The 15,776-nt window shown below is 48.7% G+C and overlaps 2 long non-coding RNA genes across 2 annotated transcripts in view; both read right to left on the minus strand.

Annotated features, from left to right (window-relative positions):
* The window catches only part of LOC136846495 (uncharacterized), a 145,742-nt gene that overhangs the window by 52,952 nt on the left and 77,014 nt on the right, over positions 1–15,776 (minus strand). The window lies entirely within an intron of this gene.
* The window catches only part of LOC136846494 (uncharacterized), a 37,937-nt gene that overhangs the window by 4,604 nt on the left and 17,557 nt on the right, over positions 1–15,776 (minus strand). The window lies entirely within an intron of this gene.

A 15,776-nucleotide genomic window follows, 5' to 3' on the forward strand; every position in this document is an offset into this window, starting at 1 on the left:
CTTCTGTCCACTTTGAATGTGGGGAGATAGGGAGGGCAACTCATATAATGGAGAGGTAAGTATTTAAAAAATAAATCTCAAAAAGGGATTTTGACAGAGGAAAAATCTATTTCTGAGGAAGGTCCCGTGTCACCCGGTGAAATTCCATTACAGCACGAATTTCTAGGTATAACAATGCTAGATATACCAGAGAAAAAGAGCTTTCAGGAAAGCTGGGGTTACTACCCCCAGTCGACCGTCTTTTAGAAGACGTCGGTATAATGAAGGGTGAGTGAAATACCACTACCATGGAAATATACTCGAAAGATCTCTCCTTATCAAAACCCCCGTAAAAGAGCGGTGAGCCGTTACAGCTCCCACACTCAACACCCGCCAGGACGGCGACACCAGCGCCACCTACTTCATTCCATTTTCTAGCACGTGATTCGTTCGCTTCTTTTGTGTGCTCGTCCCTATTTTGGATTTATTTTTCTTCATCTACGATGGCTTCGAGCACCTTTTCCATCTCTAAGTTAAGTACCATCTTCTTGTGGGGCTTTTGATCTGTTGTTGGCTGTTTTGGTCTCGTATTTTCATAAATATTGAGATCTTCATGATGGCCCACGGCGTCCCCTATCAGCCATGGCGAGCGCGAGGCGACTCCTTCTGTTCTTTCGGTCGGAGTTTTCTCCCAGTCGCTATATATTTATTTAGATTTTTGCCCTTGAATTCCTTCCTGGTGGTTCCGTGCGGTGGCTCTCCCTCCACTTTATTTTTTGTTTTGCATAGGGAGTTGCCCCATCCTGTACCCCCCCCCACCAGGTCGGGTTCCTTTTCATTTAGTCTCATAGGCTATTATGTTTTTCTTGAAGATGGTGCTCTTAAATTGAGTTAATGTTTTTAGTTTTATTTGTTTTTGGTTGTGTAGTTTGCCTCTGATGAGCCCTATAAGTGTTTTGAATTACTCTCGTGGTAGGCTACACTTCCTTTGAACGTAATTTTATTTTCTGTGATGGTCGTAGTGTAGGCTCCATCCCTTGCCCTGGGTGTGGAGATCAGGTTGAGGGAGTTTTGTTGCTGTTCCTCAGGGTCCGTTCGTGGGTCAGAGTGAGCCCCTTAGTCCTCTTCCCCCATTTCGGAGGAATCGAGTTCTTTGGACGTGTTCCTCTAGGCTAGTCGCCTTCTTATCCCCTGCTCGTTCCCTGCTGGCTCTCGGCACAAAATTTTTCTCCCTGTTGGTTACTCCTCTCCTTTTGCACCCTTCTCTCCCTCCTAACCTATGCTAGGTTTGGATTTATTAGGCTACGCCTAGGAGATGTTGGGCTTTGGGCTGTGTAGCTCCCTGGAGTAGGCTTCCCTTCCAAGTTCCTTGGGAAGGAAGGTTGCAGTTGGGCGGGTACCATGTTCTCCTTGTCTCCTCTCCCCTTCTGGTAGCCTACTCTCTCCACTACCCCCTCAGCCTTGCGACTCGTGCGGGTGGCGCTAGATGGCGTTTTCTCCGAGTCAGGGACTTCTCCTATTGGTTGAGAGATTAAGCTCCCTCCCATGTCGTCCCCAGCTTCGCTGTGGTGGGGTGGGTGGTTCGTTTGCTCGAGCGTGTTCGGATCCTGTCTCGCCTCTTGTCTCCCCATCGGGCTGCGAAGTTTGGGTTTAGGTGTGGCCCCGCCAGTATATTATGAACATTGTCCCTTTACCCATTCGCTTCTCCGGCGGGAGATAGGTGTGAAAAGGGTTCCATGTAATGCTAGTATTCGGACCCCGGAGGGTTACCATCATTATTAATTTTGTTTATTGTTATTATTATAATTTATTGTTATTATTATTATTATTTTGTTTTAACTTTACGTGATTCGGTCCCACACCTGGGGCTCCGCCGTTATTTTCTGGCAGCCCTTATGGTTGGCTCCTGGTTTCTCGTTCCTTCATTCCCGGAGTCCTCCGGGTATGAATCCTTAAACTTCCGCTCGTTGCATTTAAAGCTTATTGGCCCATTTTTTTATTTGGTAGTTCTTCTACACCGGAGTATTCCGGTTGTAGTTGAGTTTCCGCCTTGCCGGGCTTTATTTTGCTTAGAGTGTGAGGTTCATGTACTGTTACCTTTACAGACTGTGCGTTGTGAGGAGCCGGGGTGTACCGCCTCCCTTCAACAACCCTACGGGCACGTAGTGTGTCGGACCCACGCGGGTTGTGCGGTCCGGCTAGACGACCTGGTTGTTTGGCACCCCGATGGCTGTGAGGTTTGCTTCGCTCTCTCCTCAACCATCCAAGACGAGTCGGTAAGTGAAAGTCTTCTTTCCTCCGGTCCATGCTCCTCATACGTTACGTTGATCATATCTTCCGTCGGTCTTTGCATTCCGGACTAACCACAGGTTTCCTTGCAGGCGGATGAAAATTCCAAGAAGTCTGCCTTGGAATCCCTCCGGGCCTGGGTGGCTGGGTTCGGCAGAAATGTTCCGTCGGGGAAGCCCTACGTCCTCGACGCCAGGTTGAGGGATCTGCTTTACCCCGGCGCACGGGTGGCCGCAGCAGTTCCGGAAGAACTTGCCACCCCTATTATCCAGCAGATCCTCGATGCGACCCAGCCACCTCAAGTGGACATTTTGTACGCCGAGGTCTCGGAGGATGTTGCCGCACTAAATCTCGACTTGGAACCTATGAATACGGAGCAGGACCAGGTGGTAAGTGGAGAGGTAAGTGAGGAGGTTGGGGCGACCCCTCTTTGTTTAACTCCCCTGATTCATCTATGTCATCTTTTTCAGGTTTTGTGAAGTCTTCTTCTTTGGGTGATAGAGCTCCGTCTGCTATCCCCAAGTTGAAGACTTCATGGAAGGCGAAGGGCTATAAGTCCTCGTCTTCTAAGAAGGCATTGCCCTTCCCCCCGTCGAAGGCTAAGGTCCCAGGACCGGTAGCCTCCGGGAGTAAGTCTAGCTCCTCCGGCAAGGGCGCGAGTAAGAGGGCTGCAAAACCAAGCCCTCCTCCCCAGCCTCTTTTTGACGCACAGGCCCTGGCCACTGAACTGTACAAACAGTTCACGCAGGATCTAGACTCGAGGTTTGAGAAGATCTCGAAAAGTTTGCCACTTATGACAGTGTACTGGAAGGTTTGGCTCGCCAACCTAAAGCCGAACCGCAGTACTCTATCCCCGACACTGCGGACCTCCCGCCGTTTGATGTCGGAAACCCTGGCGGTTCGCACTCCGGGCCATCCAACATGATGGCAAACTCACCTTTAGACGGTCTGGGCACGAGACGGTTGGAGGAGTTGGAGTTCTTCCCGATCTCTGCCCCCTTATCCTGGCTTCGTAAGGCTTACCGAAGAAGCCTGATTCGTCAGACACAAGGTTCCTAGGGAAACTGTCATCATCCCTAGAGACCAAGCCCAGTCGGCTCTCCTACGCACTCTGACGGAGTGGCAGGCAGTGAACACAAAATTGACCCCTTTCAAGGGCAATTTCACGATGTTCACCCTAGGTGAAGATCTTCCCACTCCTTGTATGGATAAAATTGCTCTGGCCACGACCCGAGCATGCCTCGATGGGAACCCCTTTCCTCAATTGAGGGAAACAGACCCTACTTCCCTGGTATTCCCAGGAAGTAACGAGTTCTGGGTGGACGCCCCGTCCACTTTCACTGTAGGCAAGCTGGACCCTCTTTGCGCTTCCACGCAGTTTAGTGAGCAACTCCCTAAGCTGCCGGAATCTTTGTTAAAGGCGGAGTTTGAGACCCGGACTAAGTTAGCCCGGTCCTTGAGCTCCGGCTGTCTTACCGAGGCTACTGCCGTCTCCGGCTCGGACGAGCCCTTTTTCCAGGTCCTGGCTAAGTCTTTCCTGGCGACCTTCCAGTTAGACTTGCATGAGTTTGTTATGGCTACGCTGGAATGTAGAAAATTTATTTTTGCTGACGCTACAATCCGCCACGAGCCTAACAAGCTCATTAAAAGTTCAATCTGGGGACCTAACCTCTTCCCTGAAGGAGAGGTTACATCCGTCATGTCAGAAGCTACACGGGCCAATCAGAGTCTTCGCGCTCGGTGGAATTCCCACTTATAAGCGCAAGACCCCAGAATCAGCCATTTGGGAGACGAGGAGGAAAAAGGTTCAGGAGGCATAAGAGGCCTCATCAGGCGATGGTTCAAAGCCGTCCCGGTCTCGGCAGTGGCCCAGCCATCTACCTCTAAGTCCCAACCCCAGCAGTATGTTTTGGTTCAACCAGCGGCGCCCTCCTATGTATCCTCACCAGCATACAACCCTACATATGAAGGTCGTGGATTTTTTCACGGCCTCAACAGGGTGGCAAGGGGAGGAAGGGGCAAGGCCCCCTACAGAGGAAAATCCAACACCACCCCAAGGGGGAGAGGTCGTGGTAGAGGGAACAAACCCGCTCCATCCCACTGAGAAAACGCAGGTAGGCGGTCGCCTGTATTGGTTCAGGGACCAGTGGACCTTCAGCCCGTGGGCACACAGCATTGTGCCGGTGACACGGGACTGGACTCAGAAATTAAGTTTTTATGTTTTTGAAATGAACCTTACCTCTCCATTATATAGCTGATTCCCACACTTGAAACAGGAGATGGGCAAAGTGGAAATTAGCTAACCCTTTAAAGGCTACTTAGTAACAAAATATTTTGTATAAAACAAGTATTTGTTTTAACCAGTGAATTCAATCCATAGGCTATTACTGCAACCTTAGGAGGATTATCATTCAGGCACAAGATCCTCATCATAAAGATAGCCGAGGTCTCTTAGCAGGACGCCCTCTTCAGCAGAAGGAAGGGTAGGGTTACTGTGCCAAAGCCCTGCAGAGCCAAGAATGGATAACTAACAAGTAGATCAGTACAGTACAAAAATGTATTACTCAGCACTTGAGTAGAGTACCTTCAAGCTTCCCAAAAACCACAACCAGGTTTAGAAAGCTGTAGACCAAAAAAAAGGTTACATATTGATTCAGGACATAATATCCCCTACACCAACCAGAGGAATTAATGCTTGCAATAATCATATTTTAATATTTGCACCATGAAGATAAAAACCAAAGCAAATACAAGATTACCATGTTACTGAGTGGCTTCAATATCTTATCCTGTGGCGGAATTTAAAAACACAAAAAACAGTACACAACACTCACCCTGATCCTCGGTTGCTGGAAGATGGAGTAAGGCGTCCACGGTCGCCAACACAGCACCCAAAACCACACAAACAAAACAAAACAGAAAAACACATGACTCACGAACATACAGCAACAAGAACAGCACACTAACAAGGAAAAACAACAACTCTGAATCAGCACACAAACAAACTGTTTAAGACCCAAAAACGACTGACCAGCACTAGCTCTGACTCAAGACTCACTCCAAAACCGAAAAAATCCTTCACATATTCCACAGACAGACAGCGCCATAAACAAACTAACGACCTCATCCCTCTTCCAACAACAACTTACGACAATTACACTCGCAATCTCTCTCTCTCTCTCTCTCTCTCTCTCTCTCTCTCTCTCTCTCTCTCTCTCTCTCTCTCTCTCTCTCTCTCTTACAAAAGTTGGGAAATGCTAAATGCAAACAAATTTATTCATCCCTCTATAATTCTTCCCCCTTTTAGCATTTCCCAACCAACACCTTTCACACTGCATTCAAATCGCCTTACGCAACAGCCACGGATGCTCACTAGCAGGTCCTCTAGATCGCGTTCGCGGGCACGCAATCATTCTCTCAGAATCATTCTCTCTTCTAGCAACATTCAAATCCACATCTTCTCCTCCATTCTCTCTCAGATTCACGCTATCTTCTTCACTATTCCCACTCTCAATTTCATCCACAATCTCATCTATACCCTCTAACTCGTTCCCGAATACCTCCCCCAATTCTTCAACTAACCCATCCCATTCGCTCATTGACCTTTCCAATTCTTGCAACGATTAATTCATGCTTTCAATCACTCGTATATTACTGCTACGCTCTCTTACTCTTACCCTTTCGCTCACCTCCAACGTTCACTAACCCCTACACATTCAGTCAACTCAGTTATATCAAACCGCATATGCTATCGTTCTATTCATACCATCCCATTCATCCAGTATTACACGCTTTATCACCCATTTTCACTTTGGCACTCACACCCCTATCACACAACTTACGACCATTCAATTTACTTTTACGTTCTTCCCTTTCTTACGTTTCCTACCATACTCTATCAAAACAAATTGCTGATCCTCATGCAACAACCCCTCACGTACATGCATCACACGCACCACCTTGCATCCTGGAGGACCCACCCATTTGAACCCCCTTCACACTCAGTTTCCAATTCGCTGTCACAGTCACCCTCTTTCGTCTACATACACTTGATACATGCCCTTCCATTCCACATTCGACACACTTCGCTCTCGGTTCTGAACACATTCTCGCATAATGCCCATTCTTACCACAGTTGCCACATATTACATTCACTCGGGTACCCCTACAACCATTAGCAATATGACCCACCTGTCCGCACCTGTAGCATTTAACCCCCCTATCTTTCGTACACTCCCTTACAAATGTCCCGATTGCCCACACCAGAAACATGCTCCTAAAGCCCACCTACACTCATTCTTTGTATGTCCTTCCTTTCCACATCTAAAACACTTCGCTCGACTTCCACTCATCGACCTTCCCTTTGTACACTACTATCCCTAACCCGTCCAACCCGTTGTTCCCTTTACAAACCCACCATTCATCCTCACTGGCACCTCCACATTACTTGCTCTTACACTCCTATCTATTACACTATCGGCCATTCTCATTGGGCCCTCAACACTGCATCCTAAAGCTTCCAAACTCTCTGGTACTCTCTCATCTACCCCAGCCCTTACACTTACACTTCTGCTCTCTTTTATAACCCTGTCAAGCTCATAATCTTCTACAATTTCCAAAATTTCTCCCAAGTCAACCTTTCATTCATCCATCTTTTCTTCTCCTTCCGCTTCAAGTTCACAAATTCTCTAACTCCATCTGGCACTGTCCCTAACAACTTCCGTACTAATTCCTTACATTCATCTATCCCATCATCCCCAAACTTCTTCCTCGCCAACGTCTCCAGCCTACAAGCATACAGTGACAAGGTTTCCCCAGCTTTCATTCTTGCCTCATCAAATTCATTCTTCCTCTTATACTTACCACTCGCTTTCATATGTCTCGCTTGCTCAACTAGTCTAGCTTTCACCTTGTCATACTCAACATCTCCCACACTCATAATAACCCTATACATATCAAGCAAAAACCCAGTCAAATATTCTCCTAATTCTCGTGCCCACACTCTCTTACTTTCCCCATACTTATCCTGACAAAACCTTTCATACTCCTAAAGAAATCATGCACATCCCTACTTCCATACTCATTATACTTTTCACACCGGGGTACCTCCCTCACATACATAGCCTTTCTCACTTCTTTCTCACTTTCACTCCCACTTTCGCTACTTTCACTCTGTCCTTTCATACCCTCTTCCGAATACAAAGAGTCCACTTCCACACTTTACATTCATCTTACTCATTACACTCTTCTTCCCCTCTTTTATCCACTTTTATCCACTCACCTCCATCCACCTCACTATCACTACTGCCTTCACCCTCTCCCTTCTTTCCTGCCTTTCCCACTTCCCTTACCCTTCTTACCAATTTCCTTTCCCTTTCCCTTCTTCCCTTTTTCTTCCCCTGACTTATCCTTACTTTCCTCTGTTCCTTCCCTTGCTTTTCATTCCCTTTTTCCTTACCCTGCCTCTCATTCCCTCGTTTCTTACTTCCTATTCCCATATCACTTTCATCACTCACGCTTCCATTCACTTCTTCCTCCTTTTCTTTCTCTCTTGCCCCTTCACACGTTCCAGAGAACCTGCCTCCAACAGCCCCTTCTCCAAAAACACCCTTGAACATATCTTTCACCATTTCTTCCACACCTTTCATCATTCCTCCAACTTTTTATCCATCCTCTCTTCCATTCTCTCTTCTGACTCTTTCATCTCCCCTTTCATTTCTTGTTTCGCACTCCTTAGCATTCGCCCCATCTCCTCCAACTCCTCATTCTCACCCCTCAGCCTCTCATTCTCCTCTCTTGCCAGCCGCAACTCCTCTCTCAACTGCCCCAGTTCCTCTTCCATTCCCTCCAGTCACACTACTAGCCACTAATCTCAATTGCAGCTGCCCCACCAGCTGCCCCACGCTAGGCGCCAAATATTATGTGGCGGAATTTAAAAACACAAAAAAACAGTACACAACACTCACCCTGATCCTCGGTTGCTGGAAGATGGAGTAAAGGCGTCCACGGTCGCCAACACAGCACCCAAAACCACACAAACAAAACAAAACAGAAAAACACATGACTCACGAACATACAGCAACAAGAACAGCACACTAACAAGGAAAAACAACAACTCTGAATCAGCACACAAACAAACTGTTTAAGACCCAAAAACGACTGACCAGCACTAGCTCTGACTCAAGACTCACTCCAAAACCGAAAAATCCTTCACATATTCCACAGACAGACAGCGCCGTAAACAAACTAACGACCTCATCCCTCTTCCAACAACCGGAAGCACTCACTTACGACAATTACACTCGCTCTCTCTCTCTCTTCTTACAAAACATTGGGAAATGCTAAATACAAACAAATTTATTCATCCCTCTATAATCCAAGGATATGTTCTTTTCACATTTAAAGGTTGTAGCCATTGCTCACATGTCCAGTGGCTTACCTTCCACTAAGGATAGAAATTACCACTTTGTCCTTAACCAAAGACCTAATGAAAAGAACATTACATTTCTACTTTTCGGAAGCTCCGGTTTCTAAATCACTAAACAACCTTTACATCAGGTTTACTCCTTTTAGTGCAATTCCAACAATCCTTACAGACAGTACTAGACCCCACAGGGGTCAAGTTCCTCAAGCCCTAGACTTAGTCCAAAATAAGGCAAAGGTAATAGCCCTATCTTTAGCAAAGCCTACCTTATCTAATATTGTGGCTCTCTCACTCTTTACCTGTGTCTAAGGTGATTGTGAAGTTTCCAAAGAAACTTCTTTACAAGGAGCTTGTTCTAAATGGTTCAAAGGTCGACAAAATAAATTTTAAAAGTAATTTGTATTTTTCATAATTATGCAAACCTGAGGTCCTCATATAGGAATTACCTTCAGCAAAGCTGGCACCAGCTGTTAAAGTTTTAACAAGGTGGTAAAGTAGTTTACTACCCAAAGACCGGGTGGAAGTCCTACCTGCCCGGTCGGTAGTGTGTTACTTTACTCTCGGCCCCAGTAAATTGTGTCAGCTTGAGGGGTGGCATGAGGCAGGCATTAAACTATAAAGACCAGGTTTTTATAGTTAAAAATAAATATTACTTATTTGTCATTTGTTCCTACACGTATACAAACCTTTCAGTCTTTATATAGGAAGACTTACTTATTGGAGGGAGGAAGCTAGGTAAGTCTCTGAACTGACTAGTAGTTCGCCGCACTCAGATCTTTTTCCTGGTCGAGAGATCGAGGAAGAGGACCATGCCTCTAAGAAAATGAACAAAGTATAGGAACTGTATGTTCAACTGTCAGACTTATGGGTGTTTCCCGAATAGATGTGTTGAAAGCAACATCATTCAAGAAGAAAGGTTAGGTCAAATCTTGTCATAGACAATATGCGGCCATGTATAAGCAATGGGTTCACATTGTGTCTCTCTCTCTCCCTTGCTAGAGAGGGAAGGATTTGCTTCTATACATCTTAAGAGAATATAGAAAGGATACTCAGTTATATAACTCACCTGCATCGACGCCTCTTCCAGCTTGTGATAGCTCAATAACCTACCCTCTGCCTGCAGGGGAGGGTAATGTTGAAGGAATGAGGGAGGGGGAGAGGACCAGTCACTCAACACACACTCGTTCACAACCGTACACTAGTGAGATGCTACCTGTCCTCTTAGAGGAGCCAGGTAAGCTACACAACTTGTTGAGCAGCCACCATAGGACCCAAGGAAAGCATGTCCAGGGACTTGTAGGGCAATATCCCAAAGGTAGAAGGAGGTGAAAGTGGTCTGACACAACCACACCCCCGCCTTCAGAACCTGAGGAACCGACAAACTTCCTGAAAGCGAGGGACAGACCAATGCCCCTAACTTCGTGAGCTCTCGAACGGAACGTACTGGAGTCCTCCTTGCCTGACGCAGAGTATGCTTGTTTGTCTCACAAAGCCAGAAAGATATAGTGTTCCCAGATACTTCTTTCTTGGTCGAGCCGGTGCTAATGAAGAGTCATTGACACTCAGGCTGGAGATGTCAAGTCTTCTTCAAATAGCACTGCAGCACTCTAACAGGATCGTTATCAACAAAGTCCTCTAGGGAGGGGATCATAAAGGACTCGAATCTAGTGTCAGGGACCAACGGATTCTGAGTCTTCACCATGAAATCTGGAATGAAATCGAGCATACCAATCTCCATCCCCTCAAGTGTTTATCATAGGAAAGTCCGTGTAGTTCGCCCACTCTCTTCGCTGATGCCAGGGGTAGCAGGAAAACAGTCTTGAGGGTCAGATTCCTGTCTGACGACTCTTGTAGGGGCTTGTACGGTACACGAGTAAGGCTCCTAAGTACGAGAGTCACACCCCACACAGGGCCTGAGTTCCCTGGGAGAGCAAGACTTCTCAAGCTCTTCATCAACAAAGATATCTCCAGAGAGGAGGAGATATCCATGCCCTTCAGGCAGAGTACTAGGCCCAAGGTGGCTCTATAGCTCTTAACCGCTGAGACGGAGAGGAGCTTCTCTCTGCAAAGGAAGGCGAGGAAATCCGCTACCTGCTGAACAGTAGCTCTGACCGGACCAATTACCTTGGTAGACTGCGGCAAAGGATTGTCACAGATATCCAGACACCTCTATGCTGCACAGCGAGAAAAGCCTCTCGCGCGCAAGGGATGCTGGATTGCCCCCAGCCGTGAAGTGCGAGCAACTCTATGGATTGGTGGAACCGTTCTCTATGTGCAGCTGATGCAGGAGGTTGTGCTGGGGGGGATCTCTCTCAGTGCCTTGGCGATGAGAAGAGCTAGCAGGTCCAGATACCATTCTGTATGTGGCCATTTGAAAAGTAGCCACCAGGGTCATTCTGAGGTTCTTGGTGATCATTACCCTGTTGATCACAGAACGGTGGGAAGGCGAGGCTGTGCGTCAAGTTGTCCTGTGGGTGTTGGAAAGTGTCCTCTGCTGCCACCCATGAGTCGGGAACGATGGAGTAAAATACCTGGAGCTTCCTGATGTTGTGCTGGGTGACAGACAGATTGATCGATGGGGTCCCCAAAGATCAAAAAAGCCTCTCTACCCATCCACGTGGAGAAACCATTCTTTCCCTATCACTTGATCCTGGCGACTGAGCATGTCTGCCACTGCATCCCTCTTGCCTGGAATGCATCTGGCTGACAGCTCTACTGAGTGGGCAGTAACCTGCATTGTCAACTGGTGTCACGAATGAGACACTAGGCCTCCTTGCTTGTTGACACTGGCCACTACTGTGGTGTTGCTGCTTCATCACCACCACAGTGTCCCATCACTCGGTCCCTAAACTCTTGGAGAGCCAGGAAGGCTGCCTGGAGTTCCAGGATATTGATGTGAAGATGCTTATCCTCTTGGTTCCACCCACCTGAGATCAGCAGCTCCTCTCTGAAATCAGAACTTCTCAGGAGGCGGAGTGTGTAGAGACACTCCTATTACAAGATTCCTGTCGTCCAGCCACCAGGCTAAGTCCTGTCTCGCCTCCTGTGAGAGGGGGATGGGAAAGGATTGGAGATCCCATGCTGGAGACCAGAACTCCTTCATTTTCCACTGGAGAGAACGAAGGTGAAGCTGTCCATGAGGGACCAGCTTCTCCAAGGACAACAGGTGACTGAGAACGACTGGCCACCACTGTGCTGGTTGTTCCTGCCAGGACAGGAACGTTTGCACAGTTTCCCTGAACCTGCTGATAAGAGAGTCTGAGGGGTACACTCTTGCTGCTGCCATGTCTATCAGCATGCCCAGGAACTCTATCCTCTGCTTGGATATGAGATCGGATTTCTCAAGATTTACTATGATCCCAGATTGTGGCAAAAACTCGAAAAGGCAATCCCTGTCTTGGAGCAACTGCAGACGAGATTTCTCTAAGACTAACCAGTCGTCGAGATACTTCAACAGATGTATCCCATGTGAATGGGCCCAAGCTGAAACTAGGGTGAACACTCAAGAACACCTGGGAAGCGGTCGAGGCCCCAAAACAAAGTACTGTACCCTGAAATCGAATACCGTTTCCCTGAGGACAAATCGAAGATACCTGCGAGAGGATTGCTGACTGGGTCTTTGAAAATATGCATCCTTCAGGTCCACCATAAGCATGAAGTCGTTCTCCCTGACGGAAGCAAGCACCGAACAGGCCATTTCCATCTTGAATGAAGTCTGGCGAACAAATCGGTTCATGGGAGAGAGGTCAATAACTGGCCTCCAACCTCCCCGATTCTTTCTTGACAAGAAAGATTCGGCTGTAAAAGCTTGGGACCGACCTGTCACGACTTCTATTGTGTGTTCTCTCAGCATCGCTGCAATCTGCTCCCGGAGAGCGCAATCTTTCATAAGCTGAGTACATAGGGCTGGAACCAGACCAGAGAGTCGGTGAGGAGTGGTCGAGGCTCAAAGGGAAGTAGATGGCCCTCCCAAAGGAAATCTACCACCCAGGTCTCGGCTCCATGTTGCCCAATGGCTTGACAAGCACCCCCCAACGGTGGCAGCTTGTGGAGGGGAACACTGACCCTAGCGTTTTCCACCCTTCTTCTTTCCCTTGGTTCCCTTCCCTCCATTGGACTGAAAGAGTTGGGGGGACAGGGGTTCGACTGTGCACCTTTCTTGGTAGGGACAGAAGAAGGCTGGGTTGTTCCTCAAGCACCCTTTGAAGTCTAGGACTTCTTAGGCCCTGATGAACTGCTGGGCAAACCCAAAGGTTGGGCCGTAGTGATGCAAAGGCATGGAGGCCTTTGTCACTACCTGGGGGACAAGTTGGTAGTTTCCTTGATACGACATTTGTCTACCGCAGTGTCTACCTCTTCTCAAGGAAAGAGAGGGGTAGAACCCAGCACCAGTCCATTCTGAAGAGCCAAAACCGAGTCCAAGCTTACATGCTTGGTGACCAAGTTGGCCAACAGGTTTGCTGTCTGGTGGGCCAAGTAGGAATTGACCCTACCCCCAAGGCTGGCACAGTCTCGCAGAGGTTGAGTCTTCAGTGGGGTTAACGGACCCCCGAGGCTGCAATCTAGGACATCGTGGGGGACCACAGGTCCAACCAGGAGACTGCTTGGAAGGCTACCATTGTAGTGGTTTCCAGGGTCACTGCTTCTTGTTGCGTGAGACTACGTCTTCCGCCCCAAGCTGCTGCAGCGATAGACTTGGAACTAGGTGAACCAAGTCCAGGTTGACCTGTTTCATGGGCAGTGGCTCTGTTGAGGGCATGTAATATATCTTCTGGCGAGGAAGCTGAGGGGGAAGTAGCTTAAGGAGCAGTTCAATTGAAGGAACTCTCCTCCCAGAGACAAGAGTAACCTGATCTAATACACCCTTAGCAAGCGAGAACCAAGGCAAGCCTACAGAACTCTGGGTTCCTTCTTGGGGCCCTAGTAGACTTCTAGGTCAGAGGGATGATTGACGGATGTTGCCGTGGTCCCTTCCCGAGATCACTGTGTTGACGAATTAATGCAACTATCTCCAGAAAGGTCCTCTGTATCTCAAGAGAATCTGTGTCTTGGGAAGAGGACCCCTCGGTCCCTCCGATCCACAGTCCTTCCTCAATACTCTCCCTGCAGGTGGGAGATCCTCACCAGAGCCCCTGGCTTCCCACTCAACCACTTGGACATATGAACAGGTAGGTCTGAGAACCTTGCCCACTTCGTAAGTCCTCCCTGTAAGGCTACAAATGGATAGCCAGTCCAAATCGTGGGCCCTTCTGTCCAATTCATGGTTCCCGATAAAACCCAGGAAGTCAACGGGACAGAAGAGGGGGAGCCAGTATCCTTACCTGTCCTGCTGGAAACACCGGTACCGACAGGGGAGGCAAGCTGAAAGCACTCACCAACCCATGGTGGAGATGGCTTCACGGGTCTAGGAGAGCCCCTCCTGACACACAAACATGACAGGCGGTTATCCCGAGGAGAGGGCAGAGGTTCGCGTGGATGCACACAAAGGTTTTTGGGAGGCGAGTGAACCTTCACATGAACAGAAGGCAGGGTGGGGAGAGTGATCGCACACTCTTGGGTGAGAGACTGTCCTGTCCTCTTGATGTACACCAGATGTCTTCGGGCCCGAGGCCCCTGGCGAGAAGATAACTGTAAGGGGGACCTCCTTGACGTGACACAAGGGGTGAGAGGTCCCTCGGGCCGGCAACACGTTCATGGGACCCGCTACATACTCGGGTGAGTAGCAGAAGGGGGGGGGGGGAAGCAGCTGCTTGCTTGGACTCTGTCCTCTCTCTTGTGCCCGCACCAGAACATGGACTAGTCGAACAGACTCGAGATTTCCCAGAAATCTGAGCTCTTTGAGATACGCTTGCCCCCTTGGAGGTCCATGTACTCAAAGCCTCCATGGTACAGAAAGGTTCTGCAGAAGACCTCTCTGCTCGTAAGTCCGGGGAGATTCGAGCAGAGGCAGGCACTGCACTATGCTTAGATCCAGGGCTCCAAGCAGAAGTGCTGGGTGCTTGGATCTCCTCGTAGGTCCGCGCACCCTTGGCTCCCGAATCAGGGGGGTTCGACAAAACTTATGATACGGCCTGAGTCCGAAGACCAGGGAGAGCCAGCGAGAGATCCCTGCATCTCTGTCAGGGAGAGAGCCACCCCTTCGGAAGACCCAGCGCAGGACTTCTTCTGGGAGAGAGAAGCTACATCCTCCTTCTACCACTTGTGGGCTTTGGAAGAGGGAGGGGAGGAGGTGGAATTAGACAAAGATGACGATGAAGAAGACGACACTCTCCTTGATCTCTTCTTGGACTTCTTCTTTGCCTTCCTCAAGGTTGGAGAAATACTCAGGAATAGACACCCGGGGAGCAGGAATGGGCACTGCGGAGGCCACGGCAAGGGCAGGCATCTTGTGTACTACTGACGTGGTCGTCAACCTGGAAGCGGCATTAGGAAGTTAGTTGTCATTGTGACAGTTGACATGGTGACGGTCAGAGTGGAATGAGTCACTGGAGAGGGAGCAGGGACGTGAGTCGCTTGGAAGTGACTGAGGATGTCTCTCATAGGAGGAAATCCTTGGAGACCAAGAGACTGCCAGGTCTCCTGGAGCTCTTCCATTTCCATGCCTGGAACAAAAGTTGGGTCAGAGGGGGCCACCTCCATTCACGCCGGAAGAGACTCGTCTCCCTCCAAACGAATGGAGGTCACTGCAGGGAGGTTGCTTTGGTCTCCAGTTCCCCAGCGACAATCTCCTCCTGATGAAGCGAGAGATGATGAAGGGGAAACCCCTCCCAAAGGAGCGGTAGTAAGGCACAAAAGTCTCACTGGGGGATGAAAGCATCCAAAGGATTGCTCGCCAAGAATGTCATCGGGAAAAATTGCCTCAGATGACAACTTGGGGGAGCCGTTTCTGAACTTCCTCCTCAACGAATACTTCTTCCATTGCTCTGGAGGCCAGTCACGGCACTCCGCACAGACAGAATCAGAGTTGCACTCATATCCCCTGCACAATGTGCAGAGGAAATGAGGATCTACATCAATAGCGGAGCGATAATGACTGCAAGCCTTATCAGCAGTACCAGGGCACCTGCGCATGGTAACCGGCTTG

This window comes from Macrobrachium rosenbergii, chromosome 15 (genome assembly GCF_040412425.1).
Source record: "Macrobrachium rosenbergii isolate ZJJX-2024 chromosome 15, ASM4041242v1, whole genome shotgun sequence".
Lineage (NCBI taxonomy): Eukaryota > Metazoa > Arthropoda > Malacostraca > Decapoda > Palaemonidae > Macrobrachium > Macrobrachium rosenbergii.